The sequence below is a fragment of the Gallus gallus genome, unplaced genomic scaffold (assembly GCF_016699485.2).
Source record: "Gallus gallus isolate bGalGal1 unplaced genomic scaffold, bGalGal1.mat.broiler.GRCg7b scaffold_55, whole genome shotgun sequence".
NCBI lineage: Eukaryota > Metazoa > Chordata > Aves > Galliformes > Phasianidae > Gallus > Gallus gallus.
In genome coordinates, this window is record NW_024096007.1 from 1 (window position 1) to 25045 (window position 25045).

The following is a 25045-nucleotide window of genomic DNA, read 5'->3' on the forward strand; positions in this document are numbered from 1 at the left end:
TCAGGTGAAACTGCCATCACCTGTGCCCCTGCAGCTGACTCAGGCACTCGCCTCAGGTGGTCAAACAGAGGGTCAGGCTGTGATTATACAGTTCCCATACACCGTGTGGTTCAGACTTGTGGTTTATACATTTGGATTAGTGTTAGGAGCTAAATTTCTAGTACAAGAGAAAGGAAAAAAACGCTACTGGGAAAAAAATACAGTGCAAAGAAGTGAACAGCAAAAAAAAAAAAAGAGCACCAAACTGAAAAAAAACAAAGAAAAACCCCACGCACATCAAAGAAAGCCAATAACAATACATGAAACAACAACAAACCCAAATTCAAAAACAAGCAACCAACGCTAACAGAACAGAATACACTCTCACGGAAAAGCAAAGATGACAACAGAGTGGTCTGGGAGGGCAAAAACTCAGCATCTATGCCTGGGAGATGACACAGAACAATCTACATACACCAATGCCGAGAAAATGGGGCAATAGGCCCGCATGGATCCAGCCAGCTGGAGAAAAAGCCACAAGAGCACCACAAGGGAAGAGGCAAGGAGGCCCAGGAGGCGTGGACCCACCTGGGAAACTCCAAGGAGCTGCAAATGCATCAAGCACGGCAGGAAAGCCCAGAGAGGAGGCTGCAGTTCAAGAAGCCAGAAAGGACAGACAGAACAGAACAATCAAGGGAGAGAGCACATCATGTGAGTGAAGGCAAAGGAAGAGCAAGGCCGGGGCAAGGGGACAAGGAAGGCAAAGCCAGGTAAGGCAACCAAGAATGAAGAGCAAGGGAGAAACTCCAAGCAAAGCCAAGAACCATCCTCTGAAAAGGCAAGGAATGCTCTCCTCTGGGAGGAAGAAGCTAATGCAAAGAAAGGAACAGCTAAGACAAAGAGCCAACAAAACAGACACAAAGACAATGGAAAGCAAAGCAAAAGGCGCACTACTGAAAAGCAATAGGGGAAAAACAACCAAGCAAGGAAAACAAAGCAAACAAAACAAGGTCACCATACTGTATTCCATTCATTTGCTTTACTCGTGTATATCGTGTCAAAGCAAAGAACCAAACACAGTACAAAGAGAAAAGCACTCACCAATGCTTTGCACTGAAGAGAAGGAATAAATGAAAATTCACAAGCAATGCAAGGCAAAGATACAAAAGAAAAACCAAGGAGCAAAGCAAAGCCATTCCAGAAACAATAACCAAAATAGGAATTACTAAAAAGCCAAGGAAAGCAAAGCAATATCACCCGAAAAGATGAGAACAGAAAGGAATACCCTTAGAAAGCAGAAATCCAGCCATCAGAGGACTGTGTCAACTCCATGGATTCCAGTGACACCAAGGTATCTGCAACATCAAATTTCAGCCAGGCATCCCGGGCCCTTGGTGGCCTATGACAGCAGCGCTCCTACAGAGTTCATTCTCTTACACCCTGATACCAAAGACATGCTACCTGTGAGTGGCTAACACAGTATCTGGCTGCCACAGGACTTGCGAGGAGTGACACCAAGTTTTCTCTCTCTAGTCAGCACACAGAAGTTACTTTGGCTGCCTTTGCAGGAGAAGAGAGCAATCTCTTGCCATGCAGGGAGGGAGGACGTGGTGTACTTCTAGCATCAAGTTACATGTGGTCAAGTCAGGTGATGACATACCTGCTCCCAGCCTGAATCGTCACCCTTCCTGAACGCTGTCACTGAAAGCTTGCTGCTATTGTGTTAGCTGATTCTTGCGAGCATTCCCTCCTGATGAGCTTCACATACATCAGGGCTTGGACAAGTCTTAGTGACGAGGCATCAAAATTGCCATCTGGCCGCAGTGATCATCTGGACACTAGCTTTTCATTACACGTGAAACAATCTTTCCTGCAAGATATGAAGAAGGAGAGAAAACAATGCTCAGTCTCAACTGTCGGGAGGGCACTCCTCTGCCTGAAAAATAGATAACCTCATTGCACATACTGCCAAAAGACAGCTAGACACTGTACCGTTCTGTACACTTGCACTGCGTTTGCAAGGATCTGACAAGGAAAAAATGGTTCTTCTGCAGCTAGCTAAAACAGGGGCTTCTTTGAGAGAGCAACAGCATGCACACACTGCCTGCAAGCCCCCTGGCATCCTTCTGCTGTGCTTATGGAGCACCTGGAGCAAGCAGGCACTGACTGCATCGCTCGTGGGGGCTAACACTGCTCAGATAACAACCGAGGGCGTGAAGAAATGTGGCAGGAGAAGCAGTGCATTCCTAACGCAGCAACAAAGACTGGAGCACTGCTCAGACAGGTTGCAGAGCTCCTTCATTAGCGGTCACTGTTAACCCCATCCAGTCAGTGCTGAGCAAAATGAGGACTCTGCAAACTGCAGGTAATATTTCCTGCTGGCTCAGCTATAGTCATTTATGCAGCTTTTAGGGCGGTTTGGTGTTTTTTTTCTTTCTTTTTCTGTTCCTTGCTTTTGGTGAGATGCTAATAATTCGTGCAAACTCCCCCCATACACAACCAATCGCCATCAGATGATGAGACAAAAGGCTGAGATAAGCCCCACTTCTAGCTATACACTGTTAAAACGTGAAAATAAATCTGTTCAGAGATTTTGCGATGCATATGCATGCAACAAGAAAAGCAGAGGCAGGGAAAAGAAGAGCTGGCTTGCATGGCAGCAGGTGAACAATGAACAAGGGAAAAAACACTTGGCTGTAACATTCACACCCGTCTCTCATCCCACCTAAGACCCAGAACACAACAACTTCAAAGTAATACTCTAACTGATCCGTACTGTATTGAGCCTCTAGACTGTCTCTGCTTCTCTGCTTCTGTAATTTAAGCTTCTTTTGTCTTGCTGTTCAGCAGGCAAACCTCACCCTAAGAAGACAAGACGCAAACTATGGGTGGAGTATGTATGTAGCCAAATTAGTAAAAATGCCTTTGATATGAGACAACAAACAGATGTGAGACGATGCTGTCTGAAATGGACCCATACTGACTTGAATATACGTACCAAAACACTAGAAATCACGTTGTTACCATATTGGAGTCTTTCCTGTTCCATCGCTTAAGCCGTGTAGAAAGCTGATTCAAAGATCTGGAAGAGAAACACTCACCTATGGAGAGCAGGAGACAAATCCAGCCTAGTTCAGCTGCAGCTGAAAGCTGTCATCAGCCAAAGCCTCAGCACTTACCAGAATGCAAACAAAGCTATTCTTCATGCGTTCCTTTTTTAAGTTGAACACAATGCCTGCCATTAAAAAAAGAATAACAATAAAAATAATCCTACCTGGCTTTTCTTGGAATCCAAAAACAGGAGAAAAATCACAGAAACGTGGTGGAATGACTCACACAGCTGGAGTGCTGTGATGGATGGCTAGCGACTTTTCAAAAGAGAGAGGCAAGGCAGGAAAGGCAGTGGTGCAGCCCTCTACGTTAAGAAAGAATGGGAATGTCTGGAAATGAACGATGGCCATGATAGGGTTGAGAGCTTCTAGGTCAGAATAAAAGCAAAGGCCAGTAAGACTGACGTTAGCGTGGGAGTGTGCTACAGGCCACCCAACCAGGATGAAGTGGTGGGCAAGACACTTTAGAGACAGCCGCATGAGGTCTCAAGCTCAGAAGGGGCCAGAAGATGATCCTGGTAGCTACAGACCTACGGTGTCTAACCTCGGTGCCAGGGTAGGTTATGGGATGGATAACGTTGCGATTCATTACAGGTCAACCAGGGGATCAGGCCCGGTCACAATGAGTTGACGAATGGGAGATCCTGTTTGACACAAGAACTCGCCCCACGCCACCATGGCCAGAGGAGACTCCAGCAGCAGCAGCAGCAGCAGGAGCAGATCCCGTGGAGGGAGGAAGCAGGGGCAGCTGGGCCTGCTGTGCACATACACAGATAGACATGTAGATACCTTGTCACTGCTCTTCTGCCTCCACTTTTCTGGGGGACTGGGAGTTTTGTCTTCACACAGGAACTTCGCCACAGCAGCATTTTCCAGTCCGTGGCACCTTGATCCCAGGATGTGCTCCGCACCGTGCTTCTAGGGCATCAACATCTGCTGTCGCACAAAGGCCCCTGAAAGGAAAAGCACCCTTGCACGTTTGCACTGCTCCCACACTCCCCAGAACTGTCTCTCAAATCTCACATAACACAGACTCTCTCAGACTCTTGGCTGCAGCCCAATAGCACAGCATCCCCTCTCTCACCCCCTCTCATGAGCCAAGAGGCCATAGTTTGTGTCCCTTTTTAAGCTTTACAGACACAATCAGGCAAGAACTTAGGTTTGCCCATCCTGCAGCCAGGAATGCTCCAACCTGAGGGGGGAGTGGCCGTGAGAGCAATGTCTCTGTGCAAGTGCAGCTCGTTCCTCCCCTCTGACAGGGGCAGAAGGAGGGAGGCAACAGACAAAAGCAGAAAGCGTCTGCATATCCCTAGTGGCTCCAATTTCCTGCCTCACGCTGGGAAACGAGCTGAGCCGCTGGGCCTCTCCGTTAGGCTTAGCTCTGCAGCTCGGACATCATCTTTACACTCAGCTGTTCCTGGGCATAATGCTCCACACAATGACCCTGCAGAGCCCAAAGGCCTGCCTGCCTGCTGTCACTCACCTGGAGGTTGCAGGGTGCTGTGCCTCTTGGCTGGACCTGCTGCTGCTAGCTGTCACTTGCAAGACACTGAGAGGCCACCTGCTTGGAACTGCAGGCAACAAACACAAACGAGAAAAAAGGAAGGAAGAAAGGATTCTTTCATGTCACAGGCTTTCACAGGCTTCATTAAAACACATTCTGCTGTGGAGCACAGCTGCAAGCATTTCACCTGGGCAAAAAACGGGTGGAGCCTGGCTCCAGCCCTCCCCACCCTCGTTTAAGGGCTGCCTGTCTAAGGGGAAGAATCTCTACTGGGAGATCTGCTCTGTGCTCATACTTTCTGAGTCCTGTTCTTCAGAAAGGGCTCTTTGTTTACTAGCTTGAGTCCTTCCCCACTCATAGGAAAATTAAAACACAAGAAAGCCGCTGGATCAGCTACTGCCTTTCACTACAGTTACCATTTTAGGTTATGGATCAAGGTTGAACTGTACAGAGGGAGTGCAGCCACAAGGCTCTGGCTGTGCCAAGCCTCCCACATGCCCGGGCCCCAAAGCAGCCCCAACTGTGCCTGGTCCTCCTCCATCCTGGGACCACAGGCAGCCCCAACTGTGCCAGGTCCTCCTCCATCCTAGGCCCCAAGGCACAGGCTGTGCCTGGGCTCCCTTTCGTCTGGGCCCAGACAAGGCCTCAACTGTGCCTGCTCCAGCCCGGGCCCCAAATCTGCCCCATCTGTGCCAGGCCCCACTCCAGCCCAGGCCCAAAAGCAGCCCCAACTGTGCCTGGTCCTCCTCCATCCTGGGCCCCAAAGCAGCCCCAACTGTGCCTGGCCCCCCTCCATCCTGGGCCCCAAAGCAGCCCCAACTGTGCCTGGTCCTCCTCCATCCTAGGCCCCAAAGCCTGGGCTGTGCCGGGGCTCCCTCTGGTCTGGGCCCAGAGGAGGCCTCAACTGTGCTAGGCCCCGCTCCAGCTCGGGCCCCCCCAGTGCAGCCCCAACTGCACTGGTCCTCCTCCATCCTGGGCCCCAACACAGCCCCAACTGAGCCTGCTTCTCCTCCATCCTGGGCCCCCCCAGTGCAGCCCCAACTGCACCTGGTCCTCCTCCATCCTGGGCCCCGAGGCTCTACCTGTGCCTGGGCCTCCTTCCTTCTGGGCCCACACGAGGCCTCAACTGTGCCAGGCCCCCTCCAGCCTGGGCCCCGAGGCCACCACTGTGCTGGACCACCCTCCGGCACAGGCCCTGCCCCAAGCCCTGCCCCCTGTGGACAGCTCTGCTCTTTGCCTGCTTGGTTTTTGTTCTCTCTTCACTCTGCCAGGTTAACTGGATGAGTTTCAATGGGGCCGAGTGTCGGGTCCTGCATTTTGGTCACAACAAGCCCAGGCGTCCCCCCAGTCCTCCTTGGGGAGGAGTGGCTGGAAAGCTGCCTGATCCCTGAAAGGGACCTTGGTGTGCTGACGGACAGGTGGCTGAAGATGAGCCAGCAGTGTGCCCAGGTGGCCAAGAAGGCCAATGGCATAACCACAATTCCTGGCTCAGGAATGGTGTGGTGAGCAGGACTAGGGAAGTCATCCTGCCCCTGGACTCGGCACTGGCGAGGCCTCACCTCGAGTCCAGTGTTCAGTTTTGGGCACCTCAGCACAGAAGGGCCGTTGAGGTGCTGAAGCAGGTTGAAAGAAGGGCAACAAGGCTGGGGAAGGCCTTGGCCAATATGCCCTCTGAGGAGTGACTGAAGGAACTGGGGCTGTTTAGTGTGGGGAAAAGGAGGCTGAGGGGAGACCTGATGGGCTGGCTCCCTATTCCACCCAGGGAGCTGGTTCAGTCACCATCCCTGAATGTGTTGAAAACCAGGTGGTGCTCGGGGACATGATTGAGCAGGGGCTCGTTAGAGTTAGGCTGGTATGGTTAGGTTGTGCTTAGACTTGAGGGTCTTTAAGGTCTTTGTGGCGACAAAAACTGCAACCATCTCAAGCCTGGGGGAAAGGGGCTGACCCCAACGGTCACGCAACCCCCCTGGGGGGAGGGGCTCCCCTAACTGCCACTCTCCAGCTGTCATGGCAGGTAAGGCAGCAGGCTTCCCCTGCTCCCATGCTTCAGCTGGCCCCAGCGCTCCAGATCCCACCCCTGTGCCCCAGATCCCACCCCTGTAACCCCGATATCACCCCTGTAACCCAGAGCTCACCCCAGTGTCCCATATCCCACCCCAGCGTCCCAGATCCCAGCCCTGTAAGCCCGATCTCAGCCCTGTGCCCCAGATCGCACCCCAGCGCCCCAGAGCTCACCCCAGAGCCCACCCCAGAGCCTACTTTGGCCTTTCCCCACAGAGAGAATCCCTCGAGGAGCGCTGACGGTGCCTCTGACGCCCGACGCCATTTTCTCTGAAGCGACTGTGCCGCCACCGGACCCCGCCTGGATGCAGCCCACCATCTGCGGACCGATGCCGGTACCACCCCAAGCCCTCCCTGTCCCCACTGCCACCTACCTGGCGCCTCAGGCCTCTGTCTGGCCTGGGGTACCAGGTGTCTGGGGACAGGCAGCGCGGCTCCCCCCTGGGGGGCTGCCCCCAACTGGGGCTCCACTGCCACCTGGGGGCCTGCCCCCAACTGGGGGGCTGCACTTACCGGTGCTGCAGCTGCTACCTGGGGGGCTGCACCCAGCTATGGCTCCCCCCACTGCCCCCGCTCACTGCTGGGGACATCCCCTGCTGGCAGGGACGCTGCCGCCCCAGCAGCCGATGGGGCTGTGGCCTGGGGCCGTGTTCCACGGGGAGCCCCCGCAGCCCGCAGGCACCTGCCTGCCGCAGGCCCCCGGCCGCCCCGGCCCCCCGCCAGTTCTTTTGCAGGTACCACCACTGCAGGAGCAGGTGCTCCCCGTGCCCTGCACCCTGCCCGCCACCTGGGAGTCGCCGATGGAGCCCTTTCAGGACGCCGTGGTGCTCACGGAGGACCAGGGGCACCCAGCGCCCACCGACGGGTGCCCCCATCCCGCCACGGCTCCGCTCGGCTGCAGCACCGCAGCGCTGGACTCAGGGGGTGAGTTTGGGGGCTGCGGGGCGTGCGGCAGGCTGTCCGCACCGGGTGGCTGGGGGAAAGCTGGCATTGCCCCACTGGGGATGTCCTTGCTTTTCCAGCAGCCACAGCGAGCGCAGACATCCCGGAGGACGTGGCGGACATCCAGCATCTCCTGGCATGGCTCAACGACGGTGAGTTTGGGGGCAGCAGAGCTGGCGGGGGGTTGCTGGCACCCACCCACCCACCCACACTGGGTGTGGGAAAGAAAGCTGGCATTGCCCCACTGGGCATTTTCTGCCTTTTCCAGAAGTGACATCCAAGACAGGCATCCTGTACGACGACGCAGACATCGATGACCTGCTCACGTGGATCAACAACGGTGAGTCTCTCTCGGAGGGGCAGCAGAGCTGCTGGGGGGGTGTCTGCACGGAGTGGGCGTGGGAAAGCCGGCATTGCCATTGCCCCGCTGGGCATTTTCTGCCTTTTCCAGAAGAGACACCCAGCACCCACAGACTTGACAACGATGATGTGGAAATGGACCGTTTGCTCACCTGGATTGACGGTGAGACTGTGCTCCGCAGAGGTGACCCCCAGAGGTGGCTGCCTGCACCGAGTGGCTGTGGGAAGGCTGCCATCATCCTTCGGGGGGATGTTCTTGCTTTTTCAGAAGCAGCTCTGGAGGTCCCCCAGCACAAGCAGGACCTGCCCGGTGTCACAAGAGAGGGGACCAAAGCCACTGCAAACAGCTGCCAAACGCAAGAGCTGATGCAGCGCATCACTGCCACGGAGCCACTGAGCCCTGATGTCTCCAGCAGCCTCGACTCCTCTTCTTCCGGCACAGAGCACTCGGACTCCTCCGGGGCCAGCAGGGAGCTGAGCAACGAGACACATCCTGAATCAGGGCTCCTCAGCAACTCGCTCTGCTGGCAGCCAGCATCCCCTGAGCTGCCCGTGCCGACGCCCCTGGCTGCCCCTGCGCCTCCGTCGCCCCGCACTGCACATCTGATGGAAGAGGCGCGGCGGAGGCAGCCCCGGGTGGTTCTCACCCGCCTGGCACTGCCGACCCCCCTGGCTGCCCCCGCACCTCTGCTGCCCCGCACTGCACGTCTGATCCAAGAGGTGCAGCGGAGGCAGCCCCGGGTGGTTCTCACCCGCCTGGCACTGCCGACCCCCCTGGCTGCCCCCGCACCTCTGCTGCCCCGCACTGCACGTCTGATCCAAGAGGTGCAGCGGAGGCAGCCCCGGGTGGTTCTCACCCGCCTGGCACTGCCACCCGGATTCATCTCCTGCCGGCTGGCAGACATGCACCACGAGGACAGCACTGAGCCAGCCAAGTGCCCAGCGCCCGCCTGCACCACCACTAACAGCAAGAGCACCGGGCACGAGCAGCACACTGGCAGCGGCCCAGCCACAAAGAGGAAGCTGCCGCGCTGCCACGATGGCCCAGGCCACAAACACCGGCGCTAGGCCAAGCTGGCTGTGTCAGCACGGTGGGCGGGCAGCAGGAGGACTGTGCCCTGATGGGGTGCCCATCACAGCCCAACAGCGGCTCGAGCGGGAGCGCACCAAGAAACCGGCCCACTTGCTGGAGCAGGAGACGTGGCCATAGCCGACCAAGACGGCTCCCTGGAGCCCTGGGCTCCTCGCTGGCCCCCACCATGCCCAGAGAGCAGCGGCAGTGTTCTGGGGGCACCAGCACCGGCCCCAGCCCTACTCCTCCAAAACTGGGCTGTCCACAAACGGCATCTTGGGCTGGGGCAATGCGGGACTCTGAAGCTGATGGACCGCCAACGGGTTGGACTGTCAAAGCTTTGGGCTGGGAAAAGAAGGCTGGGGGGTGGGAATTTGGGGTGGGGAGGGGATGGTTGCGGGGTGGGGAATGGGTGGGGGGTGGGAATTTGGGGTGGGAACTCTTTGGGTGAGAACTTGGGGTGGGAATTCTTGGGGTGCTGGGATCTTTTTGGGGTTGGAAATGAAATGGCTGTACTGTGATATTGTTGGGGTGGGAATCCGGGGTGGGGGGAGGGAATTTGGGGTGGGAACTCTTGGGGTGGGAATTCATGGGGTGTTGGGATCTTCCTGAGGTTGGAAATGGCTGTACTGAGATACTGTTGGGGTGGGAATCCAGGGTGGGGGGTGGGAATTTGGTGTTGGAATTCTTAAGGCACTGGGATCTTTCTGAGGTTAGAAATGAAATGGCTGTACTGTGATATTGTTGGGGTGGGAATTTGGGGGTTGGGAAACTGCTGGGGTGAGAAATGGCTGCCGTGGGAGATGGTTGGCATCAAAAATTATTGGACACCGTAACTGCTGGCACTGAAGATGGGGGGAGGGGGAGGGAATTCTGTGGGGTGGCAATTCTGGGGGAGAAATTGTACTCTGATCACGTTACACTCCCAAGTTGTTGGAATTTGGAGGAAGGAACTGTTGGGGTGGGAATTTGGGGGGCTGGGAGGTTTTCTGCAGAGGGAGGGAACTATTGGTGGGAGGGAGCGGGGGGGAAGCGGGGAGGAGGGTGGGTGGTGAGCAATTGATTGCGGGGTGGGAGCTGGGGGGTGGGAAATTGATTAGAGGGTGGGAATTTTAGGGGGTGGGATCAGAAACAATTGTTAGGGTGGGAAATGGTTGGGAATATAATCATATATTTGCTGTTTTGTACGTTAAATTATTAAACGTATGGCGTTCGCTTTCCTACACCTCTGCCTGCAGTCGTTTGTGCAGCACCAAAGCCCCCCCCCAGGCCCACCTCCGGGGATGCTGGGGTGGCTGCAGCGAGCCAACTGCTCTCCTCCCTGCCCCAGTGGCGGTCACACTTCATCATCTCCACTTGACAGGCTGGAGCAGCACCAAGTTGTACTGATGGGTTTCTGAAGGCCCTTTTAACCTCCAGAGGGAAGAAAACAGCCCGAACAAAAAGGGGGCAGCGGGGCTCTCCCTAGGACACCACTGGTCTCAGCAGAGTTCACAGGGACTTCAAACGCACAAAGCACCCACAAAAGCATCCCAACAGCTCCAACAAGGAAGCAAAACAAACCCAGGACGCTCTGCAGGGCTCCCAGCTCTTAGTAGCTCACACCTGCTCCGGGGACACAGCATGCACAGAAACCGCACCTCCCCTCTTCCCCATTTCTCCCCCTGCCATTTCTACAGCCATTTACACACACTGGGGAAAGGCAGCGTAAGGCTCGTGGAGAAGACTGGGTGGACATGACATTTCTCACTCCCCTGCTGCCAGAGCACTGCTCGCCTAGAGAACGACTATTTCTCAAACAAGCACCAACCAAGCATGGCAACAAACAACTGAAATGGCACTTGCCCAGCAAAACAACCAGCCTGCCCAAAGACCTCTCCTCAGAGACTTGCCCAGAAGGCCACAACCATTACTCCCACGTGGCAGGCTTACTCACAGAACAGCAGCCTTCTCGTCACCGTGCATCACCAGGACACAAGCAGCCTGCTGGGGCAAGGAAGGCAATCTCTCCTCAGCATCTCACCACACACGTTCCCTCCGCACTGCTTTCCTGCACAGATACAAGGACAAAAGCCTCACTTCATCCGAGCAACGACTGGCAGCAACTCCACAAAATCCTCCATGCCAAAGCAGCTCCTGCAGATGCACAACGGAGTCCTCCGCAAGGAACACGAGCTTATGCTGCAGCCTCTGGAGAAGCAAGCTGCCTTTGTGGTGCTTGCTCGGGAGGCCTCCTTTGCATCACCTCTCAGCCACAGCAGGAGAGCTTTTCTTCTCCATATCCATGCACCTCGGTACCTTTTCCCAAGTTCCAAAAAGCCAAGGAAGGCAAAGCAAAATCACCTGAAAAGCCGAGAAACAAAGAGGAACACCCTGAAGGAGGGAGAAAAGAGTTCCAAGAATGGGAAAGGGAAAAGTATCAATCACCACATCGGAACAAAACAAAGGTATTGCAACACAGGAGCAGCAATAAAGCAAGACTGACAAAAGAACGGCAAACAACAAGGAAAACAGAGCAAAGCAAAACAAAGACACGAAATACAAGAGTCCAGCACATGAACTCAAGACAGCATCATGGCAAAGCAAGGAAGCCAAACACAGGAAAACAGGCCCACTGCCCCGCCACAGGCATACACTGATCTAGATCACTCCGTGACAGCCAGCTAACACAAACGGGAAGGAAGTAGGAAAGCAGTCTTTTTGGACTTCACAGGCTTTCCGCCTCCTCAAATCTTGTTCTGCTCAGGAGCAAAAAGAGGGAAGCAATTCACCTGGATGACAAAGGGGTGCAGCCTGGTTCCACCCCTCCCTCACCTCATTTCAGGGCTGGCTGCCCCAAGGGAAGGATCACTGCTTCAAATTCTGCTCTTGTTTAGTAGGGTGTGAGCCCTCCTCCTCACAAAGGGGTAAGCAGTTCCATCTTCATTTACTGGACTGAGTCCCTTCCGCTCCCTGGGTAAGGGAAAACTGTGCCTGTGATAGCCTTGGTCTACAGTTGCCATTCTGGGTTAACCAGTGGTACACTTCCGTCGGAGGCCTGGGTCAAAGGAGGTCCCTAAGGGCCAGCTGGGTCTGGCCCCTCTGGCTTCAAGCAGCAGAAAGGCTTACAGTAGCAGCTGATAGCCGACGGGGGATACCACTCTGTGTAGAAATGGGGGTACTCAGAGCTGCGTGAACTCCTTGGACAGGCCAAACAGCGTGGAGGTCACTTCTACTGGTAGCTGTGCAATTCAGGAATGAAGTCTGTTGCTCAGCTCGGACGCCTGACAGCATTTTGTGTGCTCCAGCAGCTTTACTCTGAGCAATGTATTGCTGTCAGGCAGACTGGGGTTTCTTTACCACTACCTCAGCAGGAACAAGACTAGAAATACGGTCCGTAAGTGCACTGCAGTTGAACAGAAAATGGTCTGGTTTGACTGTAAGAATAGTGTACTTGAGGGATTTTGGGTGGATGTGGGCTAACAGGACAACTTCTGTTGGTGACTGGTTTCTGGGAAGGAGAACAATTACACTTGGTTTTAGGGAATCAGCCCGGGATTCAAGTGACTCACTGAGAAAAGGGAAAGCTTCTGTGGGTAAGAACATTATTTGGCGAGCTGTTGTAAGAGCGATGGAAATCTCTCTTGTTGTAATAAGAGATGGAAAAAAGCAGGGGAGTTACCTCGTAGGAAAAAAGAGCTCAGGGAGCTTGAGACAGTGTCTCAGAAAAGGCGTGCTTTTGCTTAGCATTGCTCTGTGTCTGAGTTTTCCTTGCTATTTGTGCATGAAGCCCTCAGATGGGAAACCCAGCCTCCCCCTCCAAGTGAGGACATTGCCCTAGCAGCCCCTGGGGCTTGGCCTGAAAGGAAGGGAAAAAAAACCAACAAACAACCAAAGCAGTGCAATGCAAAGCAACAGAGAAAGAAGCATAAAAGAAAGAAAAGATGTTAAATAGCAAGAGGAAAAGCAAAGAAAAACCACACGACATGGAAAGAACAAAGACAAAGACAACTCTCGGGATGGAATCAAAGAATGCCCTCAGGCATCTGTCCCCTCCCCTGAACCTTCCTACGTCCCAAGAGTTTCTGCCCGGTGGGACCACGTGCAGGACAGCAGGCTTTGGCTTGATGGGCTGCAAGGCCAAAAAAGGGCGGCTCCAGGCCCCCCAGAGGATGTCACAGCTGACATCACCCACGCTCCTGGAACCTTTGTGCTGTTACAATCAGTTTCCATGACGATGACGGGCCCTCCACAAGGACAGCGGGCAGATGTTGACAGGCACCTCAGCTGGGAGATGCACTGCCCGCAGCCGCTCGCCGTGCCCTGGGGCTGAGAGCAGCCCTGGCAGAAGACAAGCTCGGCCTCATCCCCTGCTGGATTACGGTTAAGTGCTACTATTTAGTCTTACTACTAACTGCGGACCGTTACCCTTTGGCATCAGATGGTCGGGTTACTGCATTAGATAAGGCTTCACGTGGAAATGTTACCAAGTTCAGTCAGGGCAAAGGCTTAAGGAAAACCCCTAGGGATTGGCTTAAAGGTTACTGTTAGAGGCTAGCGTTTAGGATGAAGAGTTACCATAGTAGGTTAGGATGAAGGGCTTCCCTTCAGTGACAGGTCAACGGTTACCACATTGGATTAGAGCGAAGGATTCGCACTTCGGTTATGGTTAAGGGCTACCCTTTGGTTTTAGGACTGAGGGTGGCCCTTACTTGATGAGGGCTAACCCTATCCCTGTTGCATTTACAGAAAAGGCTTAAGGGCTACCCATTAGTGGGGTTAAACATTACCTGTGTGTATGGCAAACAGATTGTAAGGCAAATAGGTAAAGGAGCAGAGAGAGAATTGCCTTTCCAAAGGAGGAATGAAATACAAAGCTTACCCGTACCCTGGGCGCGCAGAACAGCTCCACTAAGGGTGACCTCCAGAGAGAGAGCCTTCCTCCTTGGGAGTCAGCCCTTACATGGGGTCTAGCAGGGCTGCAGCCAGGGTCCACCCCTTCCGGTCACTCAGGTGAAACTGCCATCACCTGTGCCCCTGCAGCTGACTCAGCACTCGCCTCAGGTGGTCAAACAGAGGGTCAGGCTGTGATTATACAGTTCCCATACACCTGTGTGGTTCAGACTTGTGGTTTATACATTTGGATTAGTGTTAGGAGCTAAAATTTCTAGTACAAGAGAAAGGAAAAGAAACGCTACTGGGAAAAAAATACAGTGCAAAGAAGTGAACAGCAAAAAAAAAAAAAGAGCACCAAACTGAAAAAAAGAACAAAGAAAAACCCCACGCACATCAAAGAAAGCCAATAACAATACATGAAACAACAACAAACACCAAATTCAAAAACAAGCAACCAACGCTAACAGAACAGAATACACTCTCACGGAAAAGCAAAGATGACAACAGAGTCTGGGAGAGGCAAAAACTCAGCATCTATGCCTGGGAAGATGACACAGAACAATCTACATACACCAATGCCGAGAAAATGGGGCAATAGGCCCGCATGGATCCAGCCAGCTGGAGAAAAAGCCACAAGAGCACCACAAGGGAAGAGGCAAGGAGGCCCAGGAGGCGTGGACCCACCTGGGAAACTCCAAGGAGCTGCAAATGCATCAAGCACGGCAGGAAAGCCCAGAGAGGAGGCTGCAGTTCAAGAAGCCAGAAAGGAACAGACAGAACAGAACAATCAAGGGAGAGAGCACATCAGGTGAGTGAAGGCAAAGGAAGAGCAAGGCCGGGGCAAGGGGACAAGGAAGGCAAAGCCAGGTAAGGCAACCAAGAATGAAGAGCAAGGGAGAAACTCCAAGCAAAGCCAAGAACCATCCTCTGAAAAGGCAAGGAATGCTCTCCTCTGGGAGGAAGAAGCTAATGCAAAGAAAAGGAACAGCTAAGACAAAGAGCCAACAAAACAGACACAAAGACAATGGAAAGCAAAGCAAAAGGCGCACTACTGAAAAGCAATAGGGGAAAAACAACCAAGCAAGGAAAACAAAGCAAACAAAACAAGGTCACCATACTGTATTCCATTCATTTGCTTTACTCGTGTATATCGTGTCAAAGCAAAGAAACCAAACACAGTACAAAGAGAAAAGCACTCACCAATGCTTTGCACTGAAGAGAAGGAATAAATGAAAATTCACAAGCAATGCAAGGCAAAGATACAAAAGAAAAACCAAGGAGCAAAGCAAAGCCATTCCAGAAACAATAACCAAAATAGGAATTACTAAAAAGCCAAGGAAAGCAAAGCAATATCACCCGAAAAGATGAGAAACAGAAAGGAATACCCTTAGAAAGCCGAAATCCAGCCATCAGAGGACTGTGTCAACTCCATGGATTCCAGTGACACCAAGGTATCTGCAACATCAAATTTCAGCCAGGCATCCCGGGCCCTTGGTGGCCTATGACAGCAGCGCTCCTACAGAGTTCATTCTCTTACACCCTGATACCAAAGACATGCTACCTGTGAGTGGCTAACACAGTATCTGGCTGCCACAGGACTTGCGAGGAGTGACACCAAGTTTTCTCTCTCTAGTCAGCACACAGAAGTTACTTTGGCTGCCTTTGCAGGAGAAGAGAGCAATCTCTTGCCATGCAGGGAGGGAGGACGTGGTGTACTTCTAGCATCAAGTTACATGTGGTCAAGTCAGGTGATGACATACCTGCTCCCAGCCTGAATCGTCACCCTTCCTGAACGCTGTCACTGAAAGCTTGCTGCTATTGTGTTAGCTGATTCTTGCGAGCATTCCCTCCTGATGAGCTTCACATACATCAGGGCTTGGACAAGTCTTAGTGACGAGGGCATCAAAATTGCCATCTGGCCGCAGTGATCATCTGGACACTAGCTTTTCATTACACGTGAAACAATCTTTCCTGCAAGATAGGAAGAAGGAGAGAAAACAATGCTCAGTCTCAACTGTCGGGAGGCACTCCTCTGCCTGAAAAATAGATAACCTCATTGCACATACTGCCAAAAGACAGCTAGACACTGTACCGTTCTGTACACTTGCACTGCGTTTGCAAGGATCTGACCAAGGAAAAAATGGTTTCTTCTGCAGCTAGCTAAAACAGGGGCTTCTTTGAGAGAGCAACAGCATGCACACACTGCCTGCAAGCCCCCTGGCATCCTTCTGCTGTGCTTATGGAGCACCTGGAGCAAGCAGGCACTGACTGCATCGCTCGTGGGGGCTAACACTGCTCAGATAACAACCGAGGGCGTGAAGAAATGTGGCAGGAGAAGCAGTGCATTCCTAACGCAGCAACAAAGACTGGAGCACTGCTCAGACAGGTTGCAGAGCTCCTTCATTAGCGGTCACTGTTAACCCCATCCAGTCAGTGCTGAGCAAAATGAGGACTCTGCAAACTGCAGGTAATATTTCCTGCTGGCTCAGCTATAGTCATTTATGCAGCTTTTAGGGCGGTTTGGTGTTTTTTTCTTTCTTTTTCTGTTCCTTGCTTTTGGTGAGATGCTAATAATTCGTGCAAACTCCCCCCATACACAACCAATCGCCATCAGATGATGAGACAAAAGGCTGAGATAAGCCCCACTTCTAGCTATACACTGTTAAAACGTGAAAATAAATCTGTTCAGAGATTTTGCGATGCATATGCATGCAACAAGAAAAGCAGAGGCAGGGAAAAGAAGAGCTGGCTTGCATGGCAGCAGGTGAACAATGAACAAGGGAAAAACACTTGGCTGTAACATTCACACCCGTCTCTCATCCCACCTAAGACCCAGAACACAACAACTTCAAAGTAATACTCTAACTGATCCGTACTGTATTGAGCCTCTAGACTGTCTCTGCTTCTCTGCTTCTGTAATTTAAGCTTCTTTTGTCTTGCTGTTCAGCAGGCAAACCTCACCCTAAGAAGACAAGACGCAAACTATGGGTGGAGTATGTATGTAGCCAAATTAGTAAAAATGCCTTTGATATGAGACAACAAACAGATGTGAGACGATGCTGTCTGAAATGGACCCATACTGACTTGAATATACGTACCAAAACACTAGAAATCACGTTGTTACCATATTGGAGTCTTTCCTGTTCCATCGCTTAAGCCGTGTAGAAAGCTGATTCAAAGATCTGGAAGAGAAACACTCACCTATGGAGAGCAGGAGACAAATCCAGCCTAGTTCAGCTGCAGCTGAAAGCTGTCATCAGCCAAAGCCTCAGCACTTACCAGAATGCAAACAAAGCTATTCTTCATGCGTTCCTTTTTTAAGTTGAACACAATGCCTGCCATTAAAAAAAGAATAACAATAAAAATAATCCTACCTGGCTTTTCTTGGAATCCAAAAACAGGAGAAAAATCACAGAAACGTGGTGGAATGACTCACACAGCTGGAGTGCTGTGATGGATGGCTAGCGACTTTTCAAAAGAGAGAGGCAAGGCAGGAAAGGCAGTGGTGCAGCCCTCTACGTTAAGAAAGAATGGGAATGTCTGGAAATGAACGATGGCCATGATAGGGTTGAGAGCTTCTAGGTCAGAATAAAAGCAAAGGCCAGTAAGACTGACGTTAGCGTGGGAGTGTGCTACAGGCCACCCAACCAGGATGAAGTGGTGGGCAAGACACTTTAGAGACAGCCGCATGAGGTCTCAAGCTCAGAAGGGGCCAGAAGATGATCCTGGTAGCTACAGACCTACGGTGTCTAACCTCGGTGCCAGGGTAGGTTATGGGATGGATAACGTTGCGATTCATTACAGGTCAACCAGGGGATCAGGCCCGGTCACAATGAGTTGACGAATGGGAGATCCTGTTTGACACAAGAACTCGCCCCACGCCACCATGGCCAGAGGAGACTCCAGCAGCAGCAGCAGCAGGAGCAGATCCCGTGGAGGGAGGAAGCAGGGGCAGCTGGGCCTGCTGTGCACATACACAGATAGACATGTAGATACCTTGTCACTGCTCTTCTGCCTCCACTTTTCTGGGGGACTGGGAGTTTTGTCTTCACACAGGAACTTCGCCACAGCAGCATTTTCCAGTCCGTGGCACCTTGATCCCAGGATGTGCTCCGCACCGTGCTTCTAGGGCATCAACATCTGCTGTCGCACAAAGGCCCCTGAAAGGAAAAGCACCCTTGCACGTTTGCACTGCTCCCACACTCCCCAGAACTGTCTCTCAAATCTCACATAACACAGACTCTCTCAGACTCTTGGCTGCAGCCCAATAGCACAGCATCCCCTCTCTCACCCCCTCTCATGAGCCAAGAGGCCATAGTTTGTGTCCCTTTTTAAGCTTTACAGACACAATCAGGCAAGAACTTAGGTTTGCCCATCCTGCAGCCAGGAATGCTCCAACCTGAGGGGGGAGTGGCCGTGAGAGCAATGTCTCTGTGCAAGTGCAGCTCGTTCCTCCCCTCTGACAGGGGCAGAAGGAGGGAGGCAACAGACAAAAGCAGAAAGCGTCTGCATATCCCTAGTGGCTCCAATTTCCTGCCTCACGCTGGGAAACGAGCTGAGTCGCTGGGCCTCTCCGTTAGGCTTAGCTCTGCAGCTCGGACATCATCTTTACACTCAGCTGTTCCTGGGCATAATGCTCCACACAATGACCCTGCAGAGCCCAAAGGCCTGCCTGCCTGCTGTCACTCACCTGGAGGTTGCAGGGTGCTGTGCCTCTTGGCTGGACCTGCTGCTGCTAGCTGTCACTTGCAAGACACTGAGAGGCCACCTGCTTGGAACTGCAGGCAACAAACACAAACGAGAAAAAAGGAAGGAAGAAAGGATTCTTTCATGTCACAGGCTTTCACAGGCTTCATTAAAACACATTCTGCTGTGGAGCACAGCTGCAAGCATTTCACCTGGGCAAAAAACGGGTGGAGCCTGGCTCCAGCCCTCCCCACCCTCGTTTAAGGGCTGCCTGTCTAAGGGGAAGAATCTCTACTGGGAGATCTGCTCTGTGCTCATACTTTCTGAGTCCTGTTCTTCAGAAAGGGCTCTTTGTTTACTAGCTTGAGTCCTTCCCCACTCATAGGAAAATTAAAACACAAGAAAGCCGCTGGATCAGCTACTGCCTTTCACTACAGTTACCATTTTAGGTTATGGATCAAGGTTGAACTGTACAGAGGGAGTGCAGCCACAAGGCTCTGGCTGTGCCAAGCCTCCCACATGCCCGGGCCCCAAAGCAGCCCCAACTGTGCCTGGTCCTCCTCCATCCTGGGCCCCAAAGCAGCCCCAACTGTGCCTGGTCCTCCTCCATCCTGGGACCACAGGCAGCCCCAACTGTGCCAGGTCCTCCTCCATCCTAGGCCCCAAGGCACAGGCTGTGCCTGGGCTCCCTTTCGTCTGGGCCCAGACAAGGCCTCAACTGTGCCTGCTCCAGCCCGGGCCCCAAATCTGCCCCATCTGTGCCAGGCCCCACTCCAGCCCAGGCCCAAAAGCAGCCCCAACTGTGCCTGGTCCTCCTCCATCCTGGGCCCCAAAGCAGCCCCAACTGTGCCTGGCCCCCCTCCATCCTGGGCCCCAAAGCAGCCCCAACTGTGCCTGGTCCTCCTCCATCCTAGGCCCCAAAGCCTGGGCTGTGCCGGGGCTCCCTCTGGTCTGGGCCCAGAGGAGGCCTCAACTGTGCTAGGCCCCGCTCCAGCTCGGGCCCCCCCAGTGCAGCCCCAACTGCACTGGTCCTCCTCCATCCTGGGCCCCAACACAGCCCCAACTGAGCCTGCTTCTCCTCCATCCTGGGCCCCCCCAGTGCAGCCCCAACTGCACCTGGTCCTCCTCCATCCTGGGCCCCGAGGCTCTACCTGTGCCTGGGCCTCCTTCCTTCTGGGCCCACACGAGGCCTCAACTGTGCCAGGCCCCCTCCAGCCTGGGCCCCGAGGCCACCACTGTGCTGGACCACCCTCCGGCACAGGCCCTGCCCCAAGCCCTGCCCCCTGTGGACAGCTCTGCTCTTTGCCTGCTTGGTTTTTGTTCACTCTGCCAGGTTAACTGGATGAGTTTCAATGGGGCCGAGTGTCGGGTCCTGCATTTTGGTCACAACAAGCCCAGGCGTCCCCCCAGTCCTCCTTGGGGAGGAGTGGCTGGAAAGCTGCCTGATCCCTGAAAGGGACCTTGGTGTGCTGACGGACAGGTGGCTGAAGATGAGCCAGCAGTGTGCCCAGGTGGCCAAGAAGGCCAATGGCATAACCACAATTCCTGGCTCAGGAATGGTGTGGTGAGCAGGACTAGGGAAGTCATCCTGCCCCTGGACTCGGCACTGGCGAGGCCTCACCTCGAGTCCAGTGTTCAGTTTTGGGCACCTCAGCACAGAAGGGCCGTTGAGGTGCTGAAGCAGGTTGAAAGAAGGGCAACAAGGCTGGGGAAGGCCTTGGCCAATATGCCCTCTGAGGAGTGACTGAAGGAACTGGGGCTGTTTAGTGTGGGGAAAAGGAGGCTGAGGGGAGACCTGATGGGCTGGCTCCCTATTCCACCCAGGGAGCTGGTTCAGTCACCATCCCTGAATGTGTTGAAAACCAGGTGGTGCTCGGGGACATGATTGAGCAGGGGCTCGTTAGAGTTAGGCTGGTATGGTTAGGTTGTGCTTAGACTTGAGGGTCTTTAAGGTCTTTGTGGCGACAAAAACTGCAACCATCTCAAGCCTGGGGGAAAGGGGCTGACCCCAACGGTCACGCAACCCCCCTGGGGGGAGGGGCTCCCCTAACTGCCACTCTCCAGCTGTCATGGCAGGTAAGGCAGCAGGCTTCCCCTGCTCCCATGCTTCAGCTGGCCCCAGCGCTCCAGATCCCACCCCTGTGCCCCAGATCCCACCCCTGTAACCCCGATATCACCCCTGTAACCCAGATCCCACCCCAGTGTCCCAGATCCCACCCCAGCGTCCCAGATCCCACCCCAGCGTCCCAGATCCCAGCCCTGTAAGCCCGATCTCAGCCCTGTGCCCCAGATCGCACCCCAGCGCCCCAGAGCTCACCCCAGAGCCCACCCCAGAGCCTACTTTGGCCTTTCCCCACAGAGAGAATCCCTCGAGGAGCGCTGACGGTGCCTCTGACGCCCGACGCCATTTTCTCTGAAGCGACTGTGCCGCCACCGGACCCCGCCTGGATGCAGCCCACCATCCGCGGACCGATGCCGGTACCACCCCAAGCCCTCCCTGTCCCCACTGCCACCTACCTGGCGCCTCAGGCCTCTGTCTGGCCTGGGGTACCAGGTGTCTGGGGACAGGCAGCGCGGCTCCCCCCTGGGGGGCTGCCCCCAACTGGGGCTCCACTGCCACCTGGGGGCCTGCCCCCAACTGGGGGGCTGCACTTACCGGTGCTGCAGCTGCTACCTGGGGGGCTGCACCCAGCTATGGCTCCCCCCACTGCCCCCGCTCACTGCTGGGGACATCCCCTGCTGGCAGGGACGCTGCCGCCCCAGCAGCCGATGGGGCTGTGGCCTGGGGCCGTGTTCCACGGGGAGCCCCCGCAGCCCGCAGGCACCTGCCTGCCGCAGGCCCCCGGCCGCCCCGGCCCCCCGCCAGTTCTTTTGCAGGTACCACCACTGCAGGAGCAGGTGCTCCCCGTGCCCTGCACCCTGCCCGCCACCTGGGAGTCGCCGATGGAGCCCTTTCAGGACGCCGTGGTGCTCACGGAGGACCAGGGGCACCCAGCGCCCACCGACGGGTGCCCCCATCCCGCCACGGCTCCGCTCGGCTGCAGCACCGCAGCGCTGGACTCAGGGGGTGAGTTTGGGGGCTGCGGGGCGTGCGGCAGGCTGTCCGCACCGGGTGGCTGTGGGAAAGCTGGCATTGCCCCACTGGGGATGTCCTTGCTTTTCCAGCAGCCACAGCGAGCGCAGACATCCCGGAGGACATGGCGGACATCCAGCATCTCCTGGCATGGCTCAACGACGGTGAGTTTGGGGGCAGCAGAGCTGGCGGGGGGTTGCTGGCACCCACCCACCCACCCACACTGGGTGTGGGAAAGAAAGCTGGCATTGCCCCACTGGGCATTTTCTGCCTTTTCCAGAAGTGACATCCAAGACAGGCATCCTGTACGACGACGCAGACATCGATGACCTGCTCACGTGGATCAACAACGGTGAGTCTCTCTCGGAGGGGCAGCAGAGCTGCTGGGGGGGTGTCTGCACGGAGTGGGCGTGGGAAAGCCGGCATTGCCATTGCCCCGCTGGGCATTTTCTGCCTTTTCCAGAAGAGACACCCAGCACCCACAGACTTGACAACGATGATGTGGAAATGGACCGTTTGCTCACCTGGATTGACGGTGAGACTGTGCTCCGCAGAGGTGACCCCCAGAGGTGGCTGCCTGCACCGAGTGGCTGTGGGAAGGCTGCCATCATCCTTCGGGGGGATGTTCTTGCTTTTTCAGAAGCAGCTCTGGAGGTCCCCCAGCACAAGCAGGACCTGCCCGGTGTCACAAGAGAGGGGACCAAAGCCACTGCAAACAGCTGCCAAACGCAAGAGCTGATGCAGCGCATCACTGCCACGGAGCCACTGAGCCCTGATGTCTCCAGCAGCCTCGACTCCTCTTCTTCCGGCACAGAGCACTCGGACTCCTCCGGGGCCAGCAGGGAGCTGAGCAACGAGACACATCCTGAATCAGGGCTCCTCAGCAACTCGCTCTGCTGGCAGCCAGCATCCCCTGAGCTGCCCGTGCCGACGCCCCTGGCTGCCCCTGCGCCTCCGTCGCCCCGCACTGCACATCTGATGGAAGAGGCGCGGCGGAGGCAGCCCCGGGTGGTTCTCACCCGCCTGGCACTGCCGACCCCCCTGGCTGCCCCCGCACCTCTGCTGCCCCACACTGCACGTCTGATGGAAGAGGCGCGGCGGAGGCAGCCCCGGGTGGTTCTCACCCGCCTGGCACTGCCACCCGGATGCATCTCCTGCCGGCTGGCAGACATGCACCACGAGGACAGCACCGAGCCAGCCAAGTGCCCAGCGCCCGCCTGCACCACCACTAACAGCAAGAGCACCGGGCACGAGCAGCACGCTGGCAGCGGCCCAGCCACAAAGAGGAAGCTGCCGCGCTGCCACGATGGCCCAGGCCACAAACACCGGCGCTAGGCCAAGCTGGCTGTGTCAGCACGGTGGGCGGGCAGCAGGAGGACTGTGCCCTGATGGGGTGCCCATCACAGCCCAACAGCGGCTCGAGCGGGAGCGCACCAAGAAACCGGCCCACTTGCTGGAGCAGGAGACGTGGCCATAGCCGACCAAGACGGCTCCCTGGAGCCCTGGGCTCCTCGCTGGCCCCCACCATGCCCAGAGAGCAGCGGCAGTGTTCTGGGGGCACCAGCACCGGCCCCAGCCCTACTCCTCCAAAACTGGGCTGTCCACAAACGGCATCTTGGGCTGGGGCAATGCGGGACTCTGAAGCTGATGGACCGCCAAAGGCTTGGACTGTCAAAGCTTTGGGCTGGGAAAAGAAGGCTGGGGGGTGGGAATTTGGGGTGGGGAGGGGATGGTTGCAGGGTGGGGAATGGGTGGGGGGTGGGAATTTGGGGTGGGAACTCTTTGGGTGAGAACTTGGGGTGGGAATTCTTGGGGTGCTGGGATCTTTTTGGGGCTGGAAATGAAATGGCTGTACTGTGATATTGATGGGGTGGGAATCCGGGGTGGGGGGAGGGAATTTGGGGTGGGAACTCTTGGGGTGGGAATTCATGGGGTGTTGGGATCTTCCTGAGGTTGGAAATGGCTGTACTGAGATACTGTTGGGGTGGGAATCCAGGGGTGGGGGGTGGGAATTTGGTGTTGGAATTCTTAAGGCACTGGGATCTTTCTGAGGTTAGAAATGAAATGGCTGTACTGTGATATTGTTGGGGTGGGAATTTGGGGGTTGGGAAACTGCTGGGGTGAGAAATGGCTGCCGTGGGAGATGGTTGGCATCAAAAATTATTGGACACCGTAACTGCTGGCACTGAAGATGGGGGGAGGGGGAGGGAATTCTGTGGGGTGGCAATTCTGGGGGAGAAATTGTACTCTGATCACGTTACACTCCCAAGTTGTTGGAATTTGGAGGAAGGAACTGTTGGGGGGGGAATTTGGGGGGCTGGGAGGTTTTCTGCAGAGGGAGGGAACTATTGGTGGGAGGGAGCGGGGGGGAAGCGGGGAGGAGGGTGGGTGGTGAGCAATTGATTGCGGGGTGGGAGCTGGGGGGTGGGAAATTGATTAGAGGGTGGGAATTTTAGGGGGTGGGATCAGAAACAATTGTTAGGGTGGGAAATGGTTGGGAATATAATCATTTATTTGCTGTTTTGTACGTTAAATTATTAAACGTATGGCGTTCGCTTTCCTACACCTCTGCCTGCAGTCGTTTGTGCAGCACCAAAGCCCCCCCCCAGGCCCACCTCCGGGGATGCTGGGGTGGCTGCAGCGAGCCAACAGCTCCTCCACTCCGAACATCTCCATCTCCATCGCTGCTGTCAACGCCTCTGTTGCCTTGTGCTGTTCCTGGGGAAGGAGATGGTCACGCAGTGAGCAGTGGGTGTGTTGAGCTGGGGGCACTGGGCAGTACTGGAGGCACTGGGAAGCCCACTGCAGGGCACTGGGGGGCACTGAGTTTGCACAAGAAGACTCTAGACAATACTGGGAGGCAATGGGAGCTTAAGTGGGGAGCTAAGCAATCCATTTCTCCCGTGGCGGAGACTTTCTCCTTGGGGCTGACCCCCCCCACCCCCAGCATTGCTTGACTCTGCCCTGGGCGCTGTGGTCCACGCATTCCCACCCTGATGCTGTCTCTCAGTGACACATTTGTCACCCACAGACTCACCGTGGGTCCTGAGCTGGGCTGGGGGGTGTCCTGTGAAAGCAACCCCAGTGACAGCCCTGAGCCCTATACGGCACACAGCCCGGAAAACCACCTTTCATGCTGCCAAGATCAGCTTCAGCTCATCACCCTGGGACTCCAGCGGGGGGCTCTGTGGAAGCTTCCCCTGTTTCCAGCTGCTGCTACCCCGTCCTTGTTGACCATGCTTCATGCTCTGGCATACACCTGGAAAGGTGAACTCTGCCATGGCCTAGGAAGAGCTCTGCTCTTTCTTTCTTAGCAATGCCTCTGAACATCTTGAAAGCCAGGAGGAAGAGGCCATGACTGAAAGTCAGAGAGATTCTGGCAG

General features: G+C 55.1%; 2 long non-coding RNA genes across 4 annotated transcripts; both read right to left on the reverse strand.

Annotated features, from left to right (window-relative positions):
- Window positions 1-1776: 1776 nt before the first annotated feature.
- Window positions 1777-3458, reverse strand: LOC121108900. The gene is made up of 3 exons (XR_005843538.2): window positions 3159-3458; window positions 2978-3080; window positions 1777-1849 (listed from the first exon to the last, which is right to left on the reverse strand). It is a non-coding gene; the product is annotated as an uncharacterized LOC121108900 (long non-coding RNA).
- Window positions 3459-15194: 11736 nt separating this feature from the next.
- On the reverse strand, window positions 15195-17482 carry LOC121108899. Of its 3 annotated transcripts, XR_006932608.1 has the most exons (4): window positions 17183-17482; window positions 17002-17104; window positions 16780-16865; window positions 15195-15874 (listed from the first exon to the last, which is right to left on the reverse strand). It is a non-coding gene; the product is annotated as an uncharacterized LOC121108899 (long non-coding RNA). The 3 variants fall into 3 exon arrangements; XR_005843536.2 differs by lacking the exon at window positions 16780-16865; XR_005843537.2 differs by having other exon boundaries at window positions 17002-17482.
- Window positions 17483-25045: the final 7563 nt, after the last annotated feature.